The following is a 10,628-nucleotide window of genomic DNA, read 5'->3' on the forward strand; positions in this document are numbered from 1 at the left end:
ACTTCTTATGTGCAACCCAGTCCACTCTAGACTAGCCTGGCCTACCCAGCCCCACTAGCTGGGAGCAGTGGTTTCCGGGTCTGGCATGTGTGATCCTGGACTCCACCATTTCTCTGGGGTTTTTGGGAGAGGGGGGTCACAATGGGCTGAGGCTTCCCTGTATATTTGACAAACAATCTCACTGTCGAATCCTAGAACAGGAGAGGGGGGGTTCTAAGGCACTCATGGAAGGCATAATTGGCCCAGGGCCTGGTGTGGGCAGTGGGAATAGAATCTCAGCTCTGATTTCTTCTACTCAGGAGACTAGGACAGTTCTTGGCCAGTACCATGAGGGTGGGCAAGGGGGCCAGGTCACAACCCAGGGCCCCGCCTGGGAATCAGCAGCCAAGGCTGGGTTCTAACCGAGGGTAGAATAGATTCCTAGGCATCTGGGTGTTTGGGGGGCTCAGTTGGGGAGGGAGGGAGGGAATCACACAACTATGGTGGGCTAAGGGACGGTGAGCCTGTCCCCAGGGACAGTTCCACAGGACAGTACACAGGGCCAATGTCAACATCGGGATAGACAAGAAGGTTCCGGAAGTTCTCTAGCAGATCACACCAGCCTGGACAACAGAACACTATTTTAAAAGCAGGCACAGACTGGATTACCAAATTGGGATTGGGTCATAGTCATGGTGAGAGGCCCAAGGAGGCTGGGGTACTCTGGGCGTATGTTTTGGGGGTGTGTCTCCCCTCTTGTTCCCTATCCATGTCCCCCTCCCAGCTTCCTGTTTCTGTTTTGAGGAACTTCCTCTTCTCATCACCCACCAAAATGGCTTTCTGAACCGGACACCAGTGTCAGGCTTGTTCTCCTAAGTTACTCAGGAGGCCGAGATCTGAGCATCCACTGATTCAAAGCCAGCCCCAGCGGGAAAATCCGTGAGAGCCTTATCTCCAATGAACTAATCCCCAAAGCCAGGAGTGGAGCCCTGATTCAAGTGGTAGAGCACTTGAGGGAAAAAGTAAAGGGACAGCACCTAGGCCTTGGCACCTGGCACCTTCCTACACAAGTGGCTTCCTGGTCTCAAGGGAAGGGCTAACGGCAGGAATTGATCATCTCAGCCCAAGGGAGGTAGGAGGGGTGCTCTATACCCCTTAGGGTGGCCTCCAGTATGAGTAAGTGCCCTAGGTCACCCAAGGTCAATGCGGCCCTTGGTTCTGCCAGAGTGACTATAAGCAGCCATTATTTCACTTACCACCTCCTCTTCTCCTTCCTCTCTTCCTCTCCTCTCCTTTTCCCCCTCCTGCTCCCCTCCCTGTCCCCCTGCTCTTCTTTCCTTCTTCTTCCTCTTGTTCCTCCTCCTCCTCTTCCTTCCCCTCCCTTTCTTCCTTCTTCCTGCTGGAGTGTACAGACACACAGTACAGGCATTCCCACGCAGCAGCACCACGCTGGCTGCACACCCACCCACATGCACACAATGCGCATGCCCAGAACACAGCCTGTGGGTGCTTGGGCCTGGCCAGGGGGACCACATGCCTGGTGAACTGTCTTTGTGCCTATAGGATTATGTGTGTGTGTGTGAGCATGTGGGTGTCTGTGGAGGATCCTGCACCTGTGCATGGCTCGTGGGGAGCCAGCTCTCACCCCCAGCTCCATCTGGCTCCCACCCCGAGCTCAGCTTTATTTGTATATTTGTGTGTGTGCTGGTACTGGGGCTTGAACTTAAGGCCCGGGCCCTGCTGCTGAGCTTTTTTTCCGTTCAAGGCTGGAGCTCTACCACTTGAGCCACAGCTCCGCTGCTGGTTTTTTTTAGTAGGTCATTGGACATAAGAGTCTCTCACGGATTTTCCCGTCCAGGCTGGCTTTGAACTGCGATCCTCAGATCTCAGCCTCCTGAGTAGCTGGGCTGATGGATGAGAGCCACCGGCGCCCCTGGCTTTGAGCATAGCTTCTTACACCCCAGGAGAATTTTGGGGGGTTCACTTCCTATGGGGGTGGGATGCTGGGGAGAAGATATGGGGGGGGGCAAGAGGCTGAGCCATCATTCACCTTCCTAAATTGTCCTGCCAGGGTGGGTGGGGAGAAGTCAGGTAGAGTAAGGGAACGGAGTCATCTTTATCCTGACAGCTTCATGACTCAAAGCTCCCTAGGGACCTTTCCTCAACACCCTCCCCCCAACTCCATTCCCTCCGCAGGGAGCCAGAGTGCAGTTACCCACAAAGCCTGGGGAGGGGGTCACGGAGTCCTAGTGCCTGGCACCTGGCCTGCAGGCTGCCTGTTCACCAAGGGGAGGTGTAAAACCAACACTCACCAATTGTTTACATGGAGGTCCTTCAGGCCATAATTAAGTCTCCTCCATTGGAATCTTATCAGCTAGGTATCTCAGGCAGACGCTGAAGGGGAAACAGCCCAGGAGCGGCTAACGAAGGAAACTTGGCCAGGTTTGAGACTCTGAAGAATAGACCTTTGTTGCCATCTCCCTTCTTCCTCTTCCCCCCTTCCCTCATGCCCACCCCTGTTCTAGACTTCATCTGTTGCCCTAGGGAGTGGAGGTGGGGAGGGATCAGGTGGGCCCTGCTTCCTTTCAAGTTCCCCCTCTCCCTCCTCCACTCACCAGCTGTCTCCTCCAACTTCAGTGGCACCCGTGGGGTGCTGTAGGCGAGGGTACTCCTCCCCTGCCCTCCATACCCCACCTGGACTAGGCAGATCCTGACATCTGCCCTTGGCGGGCATCATAGCCAGCCTGGAGCCAAGGGAGGGGAGTGGGTTGGTGATGCACAGTGACCTCTGATTACCCACAGTCCCCGATGACCCAGCGCACTATCACCTCTAACTAGATTTAGTCCTGGCACAGTCTCTCAGCCTCTGCGCCTATACTAAGTTGACTGTTGCCGCCAATCAGAGTGCTTATCTCTTGCTTTGCCTCTGGTTTTGCTACTCTTTTTGTTTGCTCTGTGTCAGTACTGGGACTTGAATTCAGGGTCTGGGTGCTGTCCCTTAGCTTTTCCTCTCAAGGCTGGCACTCTACCAATTAAGCCACAGCTTCACTTCTGGTTTTATGCTGGTTTATTGGAGATGAGAGTCTCATGGACTTTTCTCCCTGGACTGGCTTTGAACTGTGATCCTCAGAGCTCAGCCTCCTGAGTAGCTAGGATAATAGGTGTGAGCCACCAGCGCCTGACCCATCTTTGGATTTTTCTTTAGGCCTGACTGATTCCTGACTGTCTGAACTCTGAATGAATTTCTCATCAAACCCTACCACCTACCCAAACTGATAAGGAAACCCTGAGAGAACCAGGATGTTTCTAGAAGTTGCCGATGGTGGGCAGCTTAGGGGCTGTCCTAGAATTACCAGGCAGACAAGAAGGATACATTTCAGGGAGCAGAATGTCTGAGCCAAAGTTCTGGAGGATATTTCAGAGATGGCAGGCAACAGAGTCCCCCAAATACAAATATTAAGGAGGCTGAGATCTGAGAATCACAGTTCAAAGCCAGCCCAGGCAGGGAAGTCCATGAGACTCTTTATCTCCAATGAGCCACCAGAAAACCGGAAGTGGCACTGTGGCTCAAAGCAGCAGAGTGCTAGCCTTGAGCAAAAGAGGTCAGGGGCAGTGCCAGGACTCACTGGAAAAACAAAACCAAAACACCAAGTGATTTGCTACAAGAAATTCCTCATGGGAGCCGGGCACCGGTGGCTCACGCCTGTCATCCTAGCTACACACGAGGCTGAGATCTGAGGATCACAGTTCAAAGCCAGCCCAGGCAGGAAAGTTCATGAGACTCCGATCTCCCATAAACCACCAGAAAACCGGAAGTGGCGCTGTGGCTCAAGTGGAAGAGCACTCGCCTTGAGCTGAAGAGCTGAGGGACAGCGCCCAAGCCCAGAGTTCAAGCCCCAGGACCGACCAAAAAAAAAAAAAAGAAAGAAAGAAAAAGAAAACCAGATATTTCTCACTGGGAGAACTGGGAGAGGGTGGGGAGTGGCCGGAGCAGAGCTGGACCTTGAATGATGTGAGTGAGGAGGATCTTGGGAGTTCCCAGCATCCTTTGTAAAGTCAGTGTAACCCTCTCTCCATCATTCACTCATTCAACCAACACCGGGAGGTTGCTGGCGATCTGTAGGACAGACCCCTTCCAGGGCAAGAGCAAGACAAAGAACAATCCTTGCCCTCATCAAGATGACCAAACAACACGGAAGGCAGGCAAGTGAGGCTGCCCGCAGAACCATTTCAAGGATGCGATCTCAAGGGCCTTTTTGTCAACAGCAAACACCAATGGGAGACTCACAGAGCAAGAGGCCTGCCCCTCCCTCGAGGCTTTGTGAGGACCGGAATCCAGTTCCTGCCAGAAGAGCCAAACAGGCAGGACGTGGGTGGTGGGCAGGTCCTGAGACGGCTGCTCTTGGCCTGGCTTTGGCGTTGGCTTGGCGTGCGGCCGCGGGGGAGTTTTGTGTGGGCACGTCCTAGGGCTGCCTGCCCATCACACCTGAAACAGAAAGCTACAGGCAGGCTGGCTTACCTAGGCCTGACTCTAGCAAGGTGAAGCTGAACCAGAAAGATAAGGCAGGTCAAATAGGTCACCCGTGGCTCATGCCTAGCTACTCAGGAGGCTGAGATCTGAGAATCGTGGGTTGAAGCCAGCCGAGGCAGGAAAAGTCCAAGAGACCCTCATTTCCAATAAACTCACACACAAAAAGGCAGAAGTGGAGCTGTGATTCAAGTGGTAGAGTGCCAGCCTTCAGCCAGAAAGCTAAGCGTTGAGTGAGGTCCTGAGTTCAAGCCCTAGTTCTGGCATTATCATCATCATCATCATCATCATCATTATAAAGAGGTAGGTTGCCTAAAGGCATGGTCTTTTTTTTTGCCAGTCATGGGGCCTGAACTCTGGGCCTGGGCACTGTCCCTCAGCTCTTCAGCTCAAGGCTATTGCTCAACCACTTGAGCCACGGCTCCCCTTCTGGCTTTTTCTGCTTATGTGGTGCTGAGGAATTGAACCCAGGGCCTCATGCATGCAAGGCAAGCACTCTACCACTGAGCCACCTTCCCAGCCCCATAAAGGCATGGTCTTAAAGGAGGACAGAGAACTGCTCTGTTTGGATTTTGGTCATTCATTTAGTCACTCAATACTTGGAGCCTTCTGTGTATTAGATAGAGCCTGGGTTGGGACATCTAGCCAGGTAGTCCCATAGAAAACAAGAGATGAGACTCTTGCACATCTACGTTCATGGCTGCACTATTCGCACAGCCAAGTATGGAAACAGCCTAGATGCCTTACAATAGGTGAGTGGATCCAAATACTGTGGTACCTATACACAATGGAATTTTACACAGCCATTAGAAAGAATCCTACTAAGTCATTTGCAGGGAAATGGATGGTCCTAGAACAAATCATGTTAAGTGAGGGAAGACAAACTCAGAGAGATAAATGGTGCATGTTTTCTCTCCTATGTGGAAGCTGAATCTAAAATGTATGGGGATGTGATAAATGATACAGGACTGTGGGCGTTCACACACAGCGAGACTGAAGGAGGCTTCTCTTAGAGGAGGAACACAAGGGTGCAATGCTTATGTGCATCTGATCATAGAAAATAGTATTTACCAAAATGAACTCTAGGAAATTGGACACACGTTCATTCCTCATTGCTATTTTTGTTTTCTTTTCTTTTCGTCTTGGTTGCTCATTTTTCTGTCTTTGGGGGCACAGAAATGGAGGGACACAGGGTGAACAAATGCAGCAGTGATACTCACGAGACACGATGTGGAAAGTGAACTACACAGCTTGTGGGGGGGGGACAAGAGGGAAAAACAGACAGCAAGGGAAGGGGTGACATTGTCCAGAAAGAAATGTACTTTAAAAAAATTTTAATTTTATTGTCAAGGTGATGTACAGAGGGGTTACAGTTACATAGGTATGGTAGTGAGCACATTTCTTGTCTAACTTGTTACCCCCACTCTCATTTTTCTCCCACTCCACCCCCCCCCCAAGAAATGTCCTCTTTACCCGACTTAACTGTAACCTCTCTGTACATCACCTTTAGAATAACAATTTTAAAAAGCGGGTGCCACTGGCTCACACCTGTCATCTAGCTACTCAGGAGGCTGAGATCTGAGGATCAGAGTTCAAAGCCAGCCCAGGGAAGGAGCCACTAGAAGTGATGTTGTGGCTCAAAGTGGTAGAACGCTAGCTTTGAGGAAAAAGAGCTCAGTGACTGCACCCAGGCCCTGAGTTCAAGTCCCACAACTGACCAAAAAAAAGGAATGACAAGAAAGAAAGAAAGAAAGAAAGAGATGGGGGCTGGTCAGCTGGTTCTAAGGTCAACTCTGACCCCTGTCCCCGTCCCTTCCCACAGCCAGGGACAAGGTCACCTGCAGGCCCAAGGCCAGTCTGGCCATACTTGGTGAGGTATCACCATCTCCCCAGGAAGCTCTATTTTCTCCAGTGTCACCCAGACAACCTGGGCAGTAATTGGCTCCCAGGACAAAACCTGGTATGGTAAGATTTAAGGACTCAATGCCTTGCCTGTCTCAGATTTCCTTGGGTGGGGGTCTCAGAAAACTGGGTGGGTGCTAGGTGGCTGGTATCTGCACAGAAAGCCATCAAACTTCGTGAAATCCCCAGAAAAATCACAACAATGCGTGTGTATATGTGTGTATATGTGTGCATGGCTGATGTAGGCTTGAGCTTCATGAAGGAGGAAGTCCTGTGCGCGTTTGTGTTTGTCTGTGGGTATACTTGTGTGCCCTGTGGGTATGTGTGTATCTCTTTAGTCTGCACATGTGTACACATCTGTATCTGTGCGTGTGTGCGCATAGTTGCATGTGCATCTGTGACTGCATACATACATATCTCAGTGTGCATGTGCAAGGGTGTGCATATATCTATATGTGTGTGCATGTGTGCACACTTCTGTGTTTGAGTGTGTGCATATCTCTTCCTGTGTGTAGATGCAGACTTCTCCGGCTTGCACTTCTGTTTATTTATCTTTTATTGGTCGTAAGGCTTGAACTCAGGGCCTGGGTACTGTCCCTGAGCTCTTTTGCTCAAGGCTAGCACTCTACCACTTTGAGCCACAATACCACTTCTGGTTTTCTGGTGGTTCATTGGAGATAAGAGTCTCACGGACTTTCCCACGGGGGCTGGCTTTCAATTGGGATCCTCAGATCTCAACCTCCCAAGTCGCTAGGCTGATAGGCGTGAGCCACTGGTGTCTGGCTGACTTGCCCTTCTAGGTGTCCTACAGTCTGCTCTTCTGTCCCCTGCCCCCTTTCCTGGCAAGTGTTGACTCAAGGAGGAACAGACAGCCTGGCTTCAGGACTTCCTGCTGGGGCAGAAGTGGAGCCTTGAAAAGGGAACAATTATGTCTTAAGTGGATCCTGAGGACCTGGAGCGGGCAGTATGCCACAGGGGACCTAGGCCAAGAGGCCAAGGTACAAATTCGGAGCCTGGACAGGTCCCCAGAGGAAATGCACAGGCAGAAAGCTCTTGTTCCTGAGCTGGCAGAGCCAAACAGGCACTAAAGCTTTCCATAAACACCCCTCCCTGGCTGCACAGGCTGGGGGCTTCAGGCCTAGATATCCACTGTTGTGGAGGGCAAAGACAGCGTGACAGATGTCAGCCCAGGAGTCAAGAGGAGCCACAAGCTTGTCCAGACAGTTGAGGGCCCCAGGCTGCTGCTGCTGCTTGTGGAATCAGCAATGGAACCATAATGCGGTCCCCTCTGAGATGCCACTGGCTCCTTATGAGAGACGCTGGGTATACAGACAGAAGCCACTTATGGGGGGGGTGGGGGTGCAGGGGATGAATGTCAAGCTCCGCCCCTTCTGTCTTGGTCCCTCCCCTTTCTGTGTGGTTCCCAGATCAGGCTGAGTACAAGGCTGGAACTCAAGGTTTGGCAGAATGTGCTCTCTTTGCACCCTTCCTTCCTTCCTTCCTTCCTTCCTTCCCTACCCCCCTCTCTTGCTTTCCTCTCTCCCTCTTTCTTTCTCTCTCTCTCTCTCTCTCTCTCTCTTTCTTTCTTTTTTTGTGGGCCTTGAACTCAGGGCCTGGGCCTGTCATAAGCTGGGCACTGGTGGCTTATGCCTATAATCCTAGCTTCTCCAATGGACCACCCAAAAGCTGGGAGTGGAGGTGTGGCTCAACTGATAGAGCACCAGCCTTGAGTACAAGAGCTCAGGGACAGGGCCTAGGCTCTGAGTTCAAGTCCTAGTACCAGCAGGGGTACACACATAATCCAGAGTGCTAGCACCCAGGCTGTGGTGGGCTCAGGCGTCAGGTGCCTGTGCTCCGTGCTAAGCCTTGTAATTGATCACCAACCCCCTTTGCCACTTGCCAGTAAAGCAGGCCTTACTCTGCCCATTTGTCTCACTCTGACTTTCTCCTGAGTCAAGTGGGTGTAATAGCCCCAAAGTTGTGCTATGGAGAAGGGGTGGGTGTGGTGGAACAAACATTTTAGCCTTTCTTGAGCTGGGAGAGGTGGGTTGTCAGAGACCATGGTGGTGGCATAAGCCAGTGCCTTTGGAAGCACCCTGGGTCCCTCTCATTTAGGGTGACAGGGTGGTGGGGGTTATCTGGGCTCTGGGCTCTGGGCTCTGGCCCATACCACACCAGGCAGCCACGAGCTGGCGAGCTGTTAATAATTAACACTGGACCTGGGCCTTGACCTCAAGGGCCTCTGTGTAAACAGTCCTTTCTGGCCAGGCATCCACAGCCCTTGGAGCCCACGGGGCCCCTCCTGGCTCCTCTGGCCCCTGACCTATTCTTCTGTGCTTCCCTCCCCCTCTTGGAAGAATGGCCAGCTTGTCTGGACACTTGAAACTTTCTGACTCCAGTCCTGAATAGACCCAGACCCAGTCTTGTTCTCTTTATGCTCTTCCTTCCTTCCTTCCTTCCTCCCTCCCTCCCTTCCTCCTTCCTTCCTTCCTTCCTTCCTTCCTTCCTTCCTTCCTTCCTTCCTTCCTTCCTTCCTCCCTCCTTTCTTTCTTTCTTCCTTCCTTCCTTCCTCGTTCCCTCCCTCCCTGCTTCCTTCCTTCCCTCTTTCTCCCTTTCCTCTCTCCCCCCACTCTATTCCTTCTTTCATGAGCCTTGAACTCAGAGCCTGGGCACTGTCCCTGAACTCTTTTGCTCAAGGCTAATGCTCTTGCACTTTGAGCCACAGCCCCACTTCCAGCTTTCTGGTGGCTCATTGGAGCTAAGAGTCTCACAGTGGACTGGGAAGGTGGCTCAGTGGTAGAGCGCTTGCCTCGCATGCATGAGGCCTTGGGTTGATTCCTCAGCACCACATAAGCAGAAAAAGCCAGAAGTGCCGCTGGGCTCAAGTGGTAGAGCGCTAGCCTTGAGCTGAAGAGCTGAGGGCAGTGCCCAGGCCCAGGTTCAGGCCCCACAACTGACCAAAAAGAAAAAAAAAAAAAAAGAGGCTCATAGCTTTTCCTGACTGGACTGGCTTTGAACCTCCATCCTCAGATTTCAGCCTCATGAGTAGCTAGGATAACAGATGTGAACCACTGGCATTGGGCTTCATGTCCTGCCTCTCTAAGGGGCAACCCAGGACAGACTCAGCATCCAGGTCTTTCCATCAGCCACTAGCCCTGGCTCTCATCTCTGTACACTGCCTCCTGCCCTGCTTCTTCTGGCGAGAGCCAACCAGCTCTTGGCTTTGGAGCTGCCCACACCCCAGAGATCCACTGACTTGGCCTCTTCTTCCAGCCTGTGTGCCCCCTGCTCTTCCCTGGAATCTGGTCAACAAGTTAGAGCCAGGACACATGTCTGGCCTCAAGCAGAACCCTCTTACCCCCAGACCCAGCGACGGAAGGCCTGCTTGCTGGCCGGGTCCAGTGAAATCTTCTAAAATCCTATAAAGAGCTGCTTTCGTCCTCTGCATTATCCTCACAGCTTTAGTTTGGAAAAAACCTGACCCCCAGATTAGAACGGCAGGTGTGTGGAGCCAGAGGCAGAGGGCTCCGGCAGAATCCCAAGGCACCCCAAATCTTATCAACCCCCTGGGCATCTGAAGCTTCAGAGGAGCCTGCACTGGAGAGAAAATGAAAACCAAGCTGGGTGCAGTGGCTCACACCTGTCATCCTAGCTACTCAGGAGGCTGAGATCTGAGGATTGTGGTTCCAAGCCAGGCTGGGCAGGAAAGTGCTTGAGCTTCTTATCTCCAGTGAACCATTTGAAAACCAGAAGTGGAGCAGTGGCTCAAAGTGGTAGAGCGCTAGCCTTGAACAAAAAGAACGTAAGGACAGTGCTCAAGCTATGAGTTCAAGCTCCAGGACCAACGAGACAAAAAGGACCATTTGTGCAGCTGGGGAGTCTTGATGGGTGGGAACAGCTCAACAGGGCCTCCTTGGTGGGAGAGTATCTTCCCACCTAGGAAATCACACCCCAGGACCAGAACATCCTTCTCTGCTGTCCTGATTCTGACCAGCTGTGGCCCCCAGGGACCACACCTGAGTGGGGCCCAGAGGAAAACACAACCAGCCTTCCGTCACATTGAACACCTGGACGAGGCTTTGTCCTTCGCATACTCAGCTAAAGCCAACCTTGGAAGATTACCCGCCCCCCCTCCACACACACCTGTCACCCAGCCTGCCTGGAGTTCAGGAGTACCTTGAAGGCACCCCAACTTTGCATCTTAGAATGTAAAGTGAGA

The sequence above is a fragment of the Dipodomys spectabilis genome, unplaced genomic scaffold (assembly GCF_019054845.1).
Source record: "Dipodomys spectabilis isolate Male_0828 unplaced genomic scaffold, ASM1905484v1 ptg000422l, whole genome shotgun sequence".
In the NCBI taxonomy this organism is placed as follows: Eukaryota; Metazoa; Chordata; class Mammalia; order Rodentia; family Heteromyidae; genus Dipodomys; species Dipodomys spectabilis.